Below are 13,677 nucleotides of genomic sequence, written 5' to 3' on the forward strand. Positions count from 1 at the left end.
TTTTTTTTTTTTGAAACATTTCTAGTTGTAAGCATTTTGAATTAGCATACTGTCTTGAACAAAGGTTATATTTGGAATCTGCAGGGAAAAGCAGAGTTTTCCTAGTACAAAGACATTGATATACAGTAATGTATTTACACTGTCAAAGAGACTATGCCAATTATGCTGATTATAAAGGTCACTTAGATAGTTCCCTAGTCAGTTCAGGAAGCCTAAGAATTCCCAGCACCATTCTGTTAAACATTGTTAGTCTCTGAAGTATTATTAATTTTATTTTATTTAAAATAGAACAGTATATTGAGAGAGCCTTTGAACACAGAGGATGTGCATTTTTGAAATGCACATTGAGGTATATGATAGAAATTACACCAAATATTCATGGATATTAATTAAGTTAATATAAGTTGAAAACAAATTAATATTCCATTACAATATAGGTATTCATGTTAAGTTTTCATTTCATATTGAATTTTATCATCACTATATCCAGTCAATTGTTTGAGGAACCTAAAGAAATATTTTGGATGTATATTGAATAGAGCAGTTAAACTAATTTTAATAAAACCTTACCTCTTGATTATTTCAGGCAGGCTTAGCATGGAACATAGCATTGAATACAGCAATATGCGCCAAAGATATTATAAAGGGTTTTAGCAGTTAGCATCAAACTTTAAATTGCAATTTTTCCCCCTTACAGGTGCTTAACTTTTACAGCACATTACCTCATTTTACAGAAACTGATGAAATTAAATAAGTGCTATCTATTTCCATTAAGTGAGATAATGTGCCTTAAAATAATACTGTCAAATAGTTTTTCATAGCATAATTTTTTTTCCTGCCTTTTGTTTGCAATCCCCTTTTAAGACTTTAAATGGGATTTGGTTCCCTACTAATTTTATCCTTTTCAATTGGAAAACAGTAGCTTTTCCCCACCCTGTGTTTCTAATGGAGCTTGAAATTAACATTGTGCTTTTGTTGTAATTTACGTTTTATTATTATGTTGCTGAAAATTGGAAAATGTTCATAGGGTTTTTAGAAAACATTGCTTAGTGTTAAAATATGTCAAACAAAAAGAGAATTGTTTTGAAACACTAAACACTGAACAGATTGTGACTTTGATTTTATCAAATTACTTTGACTTCTTCAGAAATGAAATGTAAATGACAGCCAAAAAAGCCATGAATAGGTCAGTCACTTTAACTAAACTTTGGGTAAATTCCTCTTCATTAAAATGAAGGACATAGACTCCCTTAAATTAAAAGGGAAATGATCCCATTCCCATTCCTCTGTTCAGTCACTCTGCCCGTATCTGGCAGAATCTGAACATTCACCTTCAGAAACTAATATTCTACACTGGCTGTGTCGAGGCAGCTGTTCATAGGATTTTTTTTTTTTTTTTAACATCTTTATTGGAGTATAATTGCTTTACAATGGTGTGTTAGTTTCTGCTTTATAACAAAGTGAATCAGCTATAAATTTACATATATCCCCATATCTCCTCCCTCTTGTGTCTCCCTCCCACCCTCCCTATCCCGCCCCTCTAGGTGGTCACAAAGCACGGAGCTAAGCTGATCTCCCTGTGCTATGCGGCTGCTTCCCACTATCTATTTTACATTTGGTAGTGTATATATGTCCATACCACTCTGTCACTTCATCCCAGCTTACCCTTCCCCCTCTCCGTATCCTCAAGTCCATTCTCTAGTAGGTCTGCGTCTTTATTCCTGTCCTGCCCCTAGGTTCTTCAGAACATTTTTTTTTTTCTTAGATTCCATATATATGTGTTAGCATACGGTATTTGTTTTTCTCTTTCTGACTTACTTCACTCTGTATGACAGATTCTAGGTCCATCCACCTCACTACAAATAACTCAATTTTGTTTCTTTTTATGGCTGAATAATATTCCATTGTATACATGTGCCACATCGTCTTTATCCATTCATCTGTCGATGGACACTTAGGTTGCTTCCATGTCCTGGCTATTGTAAATAGTGCTGCAATGAACATTGTGGTACATGACTTTTTGAATTACAGTTTTCTCAGGGTATATGCCCAGTAGTGGGATTTCTGGGTCGTATGGTAGTTCTATTTTTAGTTTTTTAAGGAACCTCCATACTGTTCTCCATAGTGGCTGTATCAATTTACATTCCCACCAACGGTGCAAGAGGGCCAGGACTTTGATTAGTGTGTACTTAGTCTATGCAGAGGAGAGGAGACCAGATATTACTGAGTTGCATTTTCGATGCTAAATCTACTGCCCCTTCATTTTCTTTCATCTGTATTGAAACCCCTAATTCCTCAACCTGTTCAACTGGCTGGAAAATGAAATAAAGCTCACTCTCTAGTACAGAGATTCTGGGTTATTCCTGATAATGTATTACTATGCTGTAACATTAAATACTCAGTGAAAAGAAAGTAAATGGTTGTAATGTCAATGGGGTATTTATTCTGACTTCTATTAAGAAATGTATTGGGGCCTCTGATTTTAGCCAAAGGTTGTTAAGAATAGTTTTAATCAATCTAAAGAAGTATTGTGTCCTTGGTGCACAGTAAAATCACCTGGAACTTCAGTAATTACTCATACGCAGATCCTACTAGCTGAAAATCCAATATAATTGCTTTGAGGTAGAGTGAGCCATGGCCTGCATATCTATATGTACATATATTCAGGTATTATTACTATCATGCAGAAAGTTTTGAGATTCTCTGTATAAAATATTAATAGCCTTAGTATCTAACGGAAACTTACTGAATGCTTGGCGAAATATTTGTGGATCTTGGTGGTCTACGTGCAGAGCCCTCCATCTCATCCATATTGTAAAAAATCTTGTCTATTGTTCTGGCCTTTTTCAACTTGGAGTGGCCACATCTGTCCTTGACTTGAAATGGGTACAAGATTTCTAGCGAACGGTGGTTAGATCCATGATACTTTGGGGACTTATCAGTTGTCCACTGAAAAGTGATCAACAGTTCCTCTTACACTTACAACATTCCCAGCAAGGCTGAGGACATGACGTTTGTCGTTTTAATTTATTTTGAACATTTACCCAGAGAGGACCTTTATCTTAGGCACTTTGTACACTTTAATAGAATTTGTACATAATGTTCTTTAAAACATTAAATAAGGCCAATTTTTCACGTAAATTTTGCCTAATGGCGTTAACAGCTGTCCATTCATTGCCGACTTGGCGTATGGATACAGGGAGGTGATGATCAATGAGGTAATTATAGTGAAGGCGCAGCAGTTTTAAAGTAGGTGTCTTGGCAGAATTTAGTTACTGCTTCCCATCTCCATATGCTAAGTAGGTGAAAACTGATCCAAGTGTCCTTGCCTGTGCTATATTGGTGGAGTGATGGTGAGGAAGAGCTTCTGATGTCTGAAGGTGAAGTGCAGCTAGGCCATTAGACGGAACATGAATATGCATAATATGATAAGACTCTTTCACACTTTGTTTCTTCTTCATTAGGAATGTCCCCCGTTTCCTTTTCCACCAGCCTGATCATTTTATTTTTTCATAGCTATGTTAATGACTCTTCACTTCTAGATACGTTTTGCTAACTCTTCCTAGCTATGTCCTTTACTTCTAATTATTCTGGTAATTTTAGAATATCATCATACAGAATACAGCTATGTAATTCAAATATGAAGTACAATATTTTTACATTTTTTATTTGCAAATTTCTCTCCTGTGGGACGTAATACACTTAAAAAGAAAGTGTTTTCCATTGCTAAGACATAGCATGTTGTCTGTACTTCATATACAGTGCAAGTTTAATAGGAGTGTCAAGGGAATATTGTGGAAAGAATGTATAAATTTGAGGTTTAAGTATTTCTAAGTGGTTTTGTGAGCTTTATCGTAGCAAACTAATGTCCTCAGAAATCAGTTTTCTCATTTGTAAAATAAGCTTCTTAAACTCATAATACTCTGTTGTGTGTTAGGAACCATTCCTCTGTGATTAGGTCTAGAATGCTATCTATCAGATCTTATACATTTATACATCTGGGCATATACATCACACATTATACTGCAGTGCCCATCAGGGAATAGGCAGACTTATTTCTGAATCTCTAACACTAACATGGTGCTCAAATCAAACTTGAAGCTCGAAATATTATTGACAAAGAAAGTATGCACTTTTCATGATCCTGTAGTTCACAGGTTTGCTGACAGTAAAAGGGCACTTGAAATTTTCCAATCTTTCTTAATTTGTTTCTGGTTTATGAGGCCAAACCACACCTTTTAAAATACATGTGCATGCCAATTTCTTGTTAGGACTGAAGCCATAAAGTAGACTTGAACCTTTTTGACTGAGGTCTTCAAAACCTACATGATTTACAAAAGAACTTTTTCTCAGGTGCTGGAGCAATCCCTGCCCCTTCTCTAGTCACTGGCAGGCTATGAGTTAAATTGTAGGAGTCCTTTGGAAACTCTAAATCCATTACTTGATTCCGTCACAGGCAGATCCATCCTATAAATCATGACCCCACACGGGTCCCACTTCCTTCTCTTTGTTAAACTCACCTGCTCTCCATGTAATATAAGTGCTATCTGTATAAGTGAAGTCCTTAACGTCTTGCTTCTCTGAGTCACTGGCTCCTCTTTCAAAGTCTGGGCCAGGTTGGGGGGTGACTAGGAAAAAGAATATGTAGTGCTTATGCTTATAAATGAAAGACTGAATGAGCCCCATGAGTCTGGAGATTGCCTGCTCACAGGTGGGGACTCAGATACTGGATGGCCATACTGTCCACACTGTTTCCTGTCACCCTAAACTTCCTGTCAGAAGAAAAAGTAATGGTTTCAACTGGATGGAAATTATTATGTAAAAATGAAACAGAAACTATTATTTATGAATTCGCTTGTAATTACATTAACAAAATTCTACCTACTAAGCTGTTCTACTACTTATTTTGATAGCTGCAAACACCTTAGGAAAGACCATGGATATTGAAAGCAATGGATGATTTAAATTTAATTAGATGAGGCACTCTAACTTGGATCATATTACCAAAAAAAAAAATGTTTATACAAATTTATCTTAAGGAGAATAATGCATTTGTCTTTTTTTGGCTTTAGAATTAGTTCTAGGACATTTAGCTTTATTTTTCCTCAAGAATGTTGCCATGCTTTAAACATTAGGAATGTATGGCCACCAAAGATGTTTCCCACTGAGACAAATAAAAAATGTGTATCAACATATCTTGATTTTTTCAAACAATTCTACACTTCTGCTTGATTTTCCCATATAACATGTGGAAAATATAAAAATGCAATACTTCATCAAACATGAAGAGAGAATACCTTTAATACTTGAAGTTATATGACATCTTTTGCCCCCCTGATATGGCAAGGCAGTTTATATTTTCTCCAATTGGTCTTGAGACACCCAAAGATACTTCAAACATTTTTCAGTGAAAATCATATCTAAACCAATGTATTTTTATGTTATTGTATTTTGTTTGATTTTATCTATCTATCTATCTATGAAACAAATGCTCACAATAAAAATACACAAATAACCCTGGAAAGACCCTGTTTTTTAATGAGGTTACTTTCCCAGATATTGGGGGTTAAGACTTCAACGTATCTTCTTGGGGACACAATTAAACCTATAACATTATTTTTCTGTACTTTCCTGTATTTTTATAATGAAAAAAGTTTAAAAGTATAGGTTTATTAAAATGTATTATTTTTAATTGAAATAAATTTGAATTTTTAAATCAAAACTTATAATGAAATATAGAGATTTCCATATATAATGTTAAATAGTTATTAGCATTATGGGGTTGATAACTTTTGTTTTTATTATTCTTAGTCAGGAAAACCATTCTCATATTTATAAAGCAACTCAAGATTCTAAAATATATGTTAATTTTCATGATATTTTCTTATTGACATAGAAGTTTGACCTAGAATGAATGGAGAGCCAGTTAAGAAACATTACTAAATTTATTTTGGAAAATTAATACTTTTCCATTTTCGGTAAATGACATTACATGAGAAAATCATTGAGAGGATAATTAATGAGTAATTGACTTGGTTTAAAACCTTTTTAAAAAACATTCAACCGTGTATTGAAAATGATACATAAATCAGAATGATGTTTTCTAACTACAAGTTTAAAAGTGTGTGTCTATTTACGGAATTTTTTTTTTTTTTTTTTAGTTTTACGGAATATTTTTTAGTTTTTTTTTTAACATCTTTATTGGAGTATACTTGCTTTACAATGGTGTGTTAGTTTCTGCTTTATAACAAAGTGAATCAGTTATACATATACATATATCCCCATATCTCTTCCCTCTTGCATCTCCCTCCCTCCCACCCTCCCTATCCCACCCCTCCAGGTGGTCACAAAGCACCGAGCTGATCTCCCTGTGCTATGCGGCTGCTTCCCACTAGCTATCTATTTTACATTTGGTAGTGTATATATGTCCATGCCACTCTCTCACTTTGTCCCAACTTACCGTTCCCCCTCCCCGTATCCTCAAGTCCATTCTCTAGTAGGTCTGTGTCTTTATTCCCGTCTTGCCTGTAGGTTCTTCATGACCTTTTTTTTTTGGTTTCCATATATATGGATTAGCATACAGTATTTGTTTTTCTCTTTCTAACTTACTTCACTCTGTATGACAGACTCTAGGTCCATCCATCTCACTACAAATAACTCATTTTCGTTTCTTTTTATAGCTGAGTAATATTCCATTGTTATATGTGCCACATCTTCTTTATCCATCCATCTGTTGATGGACACTTAGGTTGCTTCCATGTCCTGGCTATAGTAAATAGAGCTGCCATGAACATTGTGGTACATGACTCTTTTTGAATTATGGTTTTTTCAGGGTATATGCCTAGTAGTGGGATTGCTGGGTCGTATGGTAGTTCTATTTTTAGTTTTTTAAGGAACCTCCATACTGTTCTCCATAGTGGCTGTATCAATTTACATTCCCACCAACAGTGCAAGAGGGTTCGCTTTTCTCCACACCCTCTCCAGCATTTATTTGTAGATTTTTTGATGATGACCATTCTGACCAGTAAGAGATGATATCTCATTGTACTTTTGATTTGCATTTCTCTAATGATTAATGATGTTGAGCATTCTTTCATGTGTCTGTTGGCAATCTGTATATCTTCTTTGGAGAAATGTCTATTCAGGTTTTCCGCCATTTTGCGATTGGGTTGTTTGTTTTTATGATATTGAGTTGCATGAGCTGCTTGTAAATTTTGAAGACTAATCCTTTGTCAGTTGCTTCATTTGCAAATATTTTCTCCCATTCTGAGCATTGTCTTTTTGTCTTGTTTATGGTTTCCTTTGCTGTGCAAAAGCTTTTAAGTTTCATTAGGTCCCATTTGTTTATTTTTGGTTTTATTTCCATTTCTCTAGGAGGTGGGTCAAAAAGGATCTTGCTGTGATTTATGTCATAGAGTGTTCTGCCCAAGTTTTCCTCGAAGAGTTTGATAGTCTCTAGCCTTACATTTAGGTCTTTAATGCATTTTGCATTTATTTTTATGTATGGTGTTAAGGAGTGTTCTAATTTCATTCTTTTACATGTAGGTGTCCAGTCTTCCCAGCACCACTTATTTAAGAGGCTGTCTTTTCTCTACTGTATATCCTTGCCTCTTTTATCAAAGATAAGGTGACCATATGTGCATGAGTTTATCTCTGGGCTTTCTATCCTGTTCCATTGATCTATATTTCCTGTTTCTGTGCCAGTACCATACTGTCTTGATTACTGTAGCTTTGTAGTATAGTCTGAAGTCTGGGAGCCTGATTCCTCCAGCTCCGTTTTTCTTTCTCAAGATCACTTTGGCTATTCGGGGTCTTTTGTGTTTCCATACAAATTGTGAAATTTTTTGTTCTAGTTCTGTGAAAAATGCCAGTGGTAGTTTGACAGGGATTGCATTGAATCTGTAGATTGCTTTGGGTAGTAGAGTCATTTTCACAATGTTGATTCTTCCAATCCAAGAACATGGTATATCTCTCCACCTGTTTGTATCATCTTTATTTTCCTTCATCAGTGTCTTATAATTTTCTGCATACAGGTCTTTGTCTCCTAAAGTAGGTTTATTCCTAGGTATCTTATTCTTTTTCTTGCAATGGTAAATGGGAGTGTTTTTTAATTTCACTTTCAGATTTTTCATCATTAGTGTATAGGAATGCAAGAGATTTCTGTGCATTACTCTTGTGTCCTGCTACTTTACCAAATTCATTGATTAGCTCTAGTAGTTTTCTGGTAGCATCTTTAGGATTCTCTATGTATAGTATCATGTCATCTGCAAACAGTGACAGCTTTACTTGTTCTTTTCCAATTTGGATTCCTTTTATTTCTTTTTCTTCTCTGATTGCTGTGGCTAAAACTACCAAAACTATGTTGAATAATAGTGGTGAGAGTGGGCACCCTTGCCTTGTTCTTGACCTTAGTGGAAATGATTTCAGTTTTTCACAATTGAGGATGATGTTGGCTGTGGGTTTGTCATATATGGCCTTTATTATGTTGAGGTAGGTTCCCTCTATGCCTACTTTCTGGAGGGTTTTTATCATAAATGGGTGTTGAATTTTGTCAAAAGCTTTCTCTGCATCTATTGAGATGATCATATGGTTTTTCTCCTTCAGTTTGTTACTATGGTGTATCACTTTGATTGATTTGCATATATTAAAGAATCCTTGCATTCCTGGGAAAAAGACCCCACTTGATCATGGTGTATGATCCTTTTAATGTGCTGCTGGATTATGTTTGCTAGTATTTTTTTGAGGTTTTTTGCATCTATGTTCATCAGTGATACTGGCCAGTACTTTTCTTTCTTTTTGACATCTTTGTCTGGTTTTGGTATCAGGGTGATTATGGCCTCATAGAACGAGTTTGGGAGTGTTCCTCCCTCTGCTATGCTTTGGAAGAGTTTGAGAAGGTTAGGTGTTAGCTTTTCTCTAAATGTTTGGTAGAATTCGCCTGTGAAGCCATCTGGTCCTGGGCTTTTGTTTGTTGGAAGATTGTTAATCACAGTTTCAATTTCAGTGTTTGTGATTGGTCTGTTCCTATTTTCTATTTCTTCCTGGTTCAGTCTCGGAAGGTTGTGCATTTCTAAGAATTTGTCCATTTCTTCCAGGTTGTCCATTTTATTGGCATAGAGTTGCTTGTAGTAATCTCTCATGATCCTTTGTATTTCTTCAGTGTCAATTGTTACTTCTCCTTTTTCATTTCTAATTCTATTGATTTGCGTCTTCTCCCATTTTTTTTTTTTGATGAGTCTGGCTAATGGTTTATCAATTTTGTTTATCTTCTCAAAGAACCAGCTGTTAGTTTTATTGATCTTTGCTATCATTTCCTTCATTTCTTTTTCATTTATTTCTGATCTGGTCTTTATGGTTTCTTTCCTTCTGCTAACTTGGGGTTTTTTTTTTGTTCTTCTTTCTCTAATTGCTTTAGATGTAAGGTTAGGTTTTTTATTTGAGAAGTTTCTTGTTTTTTGAGGTAGGATTTTATTGCCATAAACTTCCCTCTTAAAACTGCTTTTGCTGCATCCCAGAGGTTTTGGGTCGTCGTGTTTTCATTGTCATTTGTTTTGAGGTATTTTTTGATTTCCTCTTTGATTTCTTCAGTGATCTCTTGGTTATTAAGTAGTGTAATGTTTAGCCTCCATGTGTTTGTATATTTTACAGATTTTTTCCCTGTAATTGATATCTAGTCTCATAGCGTTTTGGTCAGAAAAGATACTTGATACGATTTCAATTTTCTTAAATTTACCAAGGCTTAATTTGTGACCCAAGATATGGTCTATCCTGGAGAATGTGCCATGAGCACTTGAGAAAAAAGTATATTCTTTTCTTTTTGGATGGAATGTCCTATAAATATCATTTAAGTCCATCTTGTTTAATATATCATTTAAAGCTTGTGTTTCCTTATTTATTTTCATTTGGATGATCTGTCCCTTGGTGAAAGTGGGGTGTTAAAGTCCCCTACTATGATTGTGTTACTGTCGATTTCCCCTTTTATGGCTGTTAGTATTTGCCTTATGGACTGAGGTGCTCCTATGTTGGGTGCATCAATATTTACAATTGTTATATCTTCTTCTTGGATTGATCCCTTGATCATTATGTAGTGCCCTTCTTCGTCTCTTATAATAGTCTTTGTTTTAAAGTCTATTTTGTCTGATATGAGAGTTGCTACTCCAGATTTCTTTTTATTTCCATTTGCATGGAATATCTTTTTCCATCCCCTCACTTTCAGTCTGTATGTGTCCCTAGGTCTGAAGTGGGTCTCTTGTAGACAGCATATATACGGGTCTTGTTTTTGTATCCATTCAGCCAGTCTTTGTGTTTTGGTTGGAGCATTTAATCCATTTACATTTAAGGTAATTATCGATAATGTATGTTCCTATTACCATTTTCTTAATGGTTTCGGGTTTGTTATTGTAGGTCTTTTCCTTCTCTTGTGTTTCCTGCCTAGATAAGTTCCTTTTGCATTTGCTGTAAAGCTGGTTTGGTGGTGCTGAATTCTCTTCACTTTTCCTTGTCTGTAAAGATTTTAATTTCGCCATCAAATCTGAATGAGATCCTTGCTGGGTAGAGTAATCTTGGTTGTAGGTTTTTCCCTTTCATCACTTTAAATCTGTCCTGCCACTCCCTTCTGGCTTGCAGAGTTTCTGCTGAAAGATCAGCTGTTAACCTTATGGGGATTCCCTTATATGTTATTTGTTGTTTTTCCCTTGCTGCTTTTAATATTTTTTCTTTGTATTTAATTTTTGATAGTTTGATTAATATGTGTCTTGGCATGTTTCTCCTTGGATTTATCCTGTATGGGACTCTCTGTGCCTCCTGGACTTGACTGACTGTTTCCTTCCCATTTTAGGGAAGTTTTCAACTATAATCTCTTCAAATATTTTCTCAGACCCTTTATTTTTCTCTTCTTCTTCTGAGACCCCTATAATTCGAATGTTGGTGTGTTTAATGTTGTCCCAGAAGTCTCTGCGACTGTCCTCAATTCTTTTCATTCTTTTTTCTTTATTCTGCTCTGTGGTAGTTATTTCCACTATTTTATCTTCCAGGTCACTTATCCATTCTTCTGCCTCAGTTATTCTGCTATTGATTCCTTCTAGAGAATTTTTAATTTCATTTAATGTGTTGTTCATCACTGTTTGTTTGCTGTTTCGTTCTTCTAGGTCCTTGTTAAACATTTCTTTTATTTTCTCCATTCTATTTCCAAGATTTTAGATCATCATTACTATCATTATTCTGAATTATTTTTCAGGTAGATTGCCTGTTTCCTCTTCATTTGTTAGGTCTGGTGGGTTTTTACCTTGCTCCTTCATCTGCTGTGTATTTCTCTGTCTTCTCATTTTGCTTAACTTACTGTGTTTGGGGTCTCCTTTTTGCAGGCTGCAGTTTTGTAATTCCCATTGTTTTTGGTGTCTGCCCCCAGAGGCTAAGGTTGGTTCAGTGGGTTGTGTAGTCTTCCTGGTGGAGGGGACTAGTGCCTGTGTTCTCGTGGATGAGGTTGGATCTTGTCTTTCTGGTGGGCAGGTCCACGTCTGGTGGTGTGTTTTAGGGTGTCTGTGGCCTTATTATGATTTTAGGCAGCCTCTCTGCTAATGGGTGAGGTTGTGTTCCTCTCTTGCTATTTGTTTGGCATGGGGTGTCAAGGACTGGAGCTTGCTGGTCGTTGAATGGAGCTGGGTCTTGGTGTTGAGATGGAGATCTCTAGGAGATTTTCGCCGTTTGATATTACGTGGACCTGGGAGGTCTCTGTTGGACCAATGTCCTGAACTCGGCTCTCCCACCTCAGAGGCACAGCCCTGATGCCTGGCTGGAGCACCGAGAGCCTGTCATCCACACGGCTCTGAATAAAAGGGAGAAAGAAAAGAAAGAAAGATAAGAGAAGATAAAATAAAATAAAGTTATTAAAATAAAAAATAAAAAAAATTATTAAACAAAAAATTTTTAAGTAAAAAAAAAACGAAAGAAAGAAAGAAGAGAGCAACCAAACCAAAAACAAATCCACCAATGATAACAAGTGCTAAAAACTATAGTAAAAAAAGAAAAAAGAAAAAAGACAGAACCGTAGGACAAATGGTAAAAGCAAAGCTATACACACACAATCACACACAGAAGTATACACATACACACTCACAAAAAGAGAAAAAGGGAAAAAAAAAAAATATATCTTGCTCCCAAAGTCCACCTCCTCAATTTGGGATGATTCGTTGTCTATTCAGGTATTCCACAGATGCAGGGTACATCAAGTTGACTGTGGAGCTTTAATCCGCTGCTCCTGAGGCTGCTGGGAGAGATTTCCCTTTCTCTTCTTTGTTCGCACAGCTCCCGGGGTTCAGATTTGGGTTTGGACCCACCTCTGCATTTAGGTCGCCTGAGGGCGTCTGTTCTTCACTCAGAAAGGACGGGGTTAAAGGAGCAGCTGATTCGGGGGCTCTGGCTCACTCAGGCCTGGGGGAAGGAGGGGTACGGATGCGGGACGAGCCTGCAGTGGCAGAGGCCGACGTGACATTGCACCAGCCTGAGGCGCGCCATGCGTTCTCCCGGGGAAGTTGTCCCTGGATCACAGGAGCCTGGCAGTGGCGGGCTGCACAGGCTCCCGGGAGGGGCAGTGTGGAGAGTGACCTGTGCTTGCACACAGGCTTCTTGGTGGCAGCAGCAGCAGCCTTAGCGTCCCATGCCCGTCTCTGGGGTCCGTGCTGATAGCCGCGGCTCGCGCCTGTCTCTGGAGCTCCTTTAGACGGCGCTCTGAATCCCCTCTCCTCGCGCACCGGGAAACAAAGAGGCAAGAAAAAGTCTCTTGCCTCTTCGGCAGCTCCAGACCTTTTCCCGGACTCCCTCCCGGCCAGCTGTGGCTCACTAGCCCCCTTCAGGCTGTGTTCACGCCGCCAACCCCAGTCCTCTCCCTGGGATCTGACCGAAGCCCGAGCCTCAGCTCCCAGCCCCCGCCCGCCCCGGCGGGGGAGCAGACAAGCCTCTCAGGCTGGTGAGTGCTGGTCGGCACCGGTTCTCTGTGCGGGAACCTCTCTGCTTTGCCCTCCGCACCCCTGTTGCTGAGCTCTCCTCCGTGGCTCTGAAGCTTCCCCCCCTCCACCACCCGCAGTCTCCGCCCTCCAAGGGGCTTCCTAGTGTGTGGAAACCTTTCCTCCTTCACAGCTCCCTCCCACTGGTGCAGGTCCCATCCCTATTCTTTTGTCTCTGTTTTTTCTTTTTTCTTTTGCCCTACCCGGGTACCTGGGGAGTTTCTTGCCTTTTGGGAGGTCTGAGGTCTTCTGCCAGCATTCAGTAGGTGTTCTGTAGGAGCAGTTACACATGTAGATGTATTTCTGATGTATTTGTGGGGAGGAAGATGATCTCCACGTCTTACTCTTCCGCTGTCTTGAAGATCCTATATCTTATGGAATGTTTTTAGGTTTTAAATCTATGTTCTGAGAGAGTGTAGATGTAGAATTAGCAAAAAATTAAGTCCCTTTAATAATAAGGATATAGATGTAATTTATTAACATTTCTTATGATTTACACCCTATGTTTAACTGTCATTATGTTTTTCCTAGAAGCTGTATTCCAGAAATTGAGTTTAAATCTTATACACTTCTACATGTCTTCTGAACAATATAATAAAATATAAAATCTCTGCAATAGAAGCATTAAAAAAAATATTTCTCAGTTATTGAGAAGAATCTCTTTTAGGGTAACACC

This window comes from Balaenoptera physalus, assembly GCF_965194825.1.
Source record: "Balaenoptera physalus genome assembly, chromosome: 12".
Taxonomy (NCBI): Eukaryota; Metazoa; Chordata; class Mammalia; order Artiodactyla; family Balaenopteridae; genus Balaenoptera; species Balaenoptera physalus.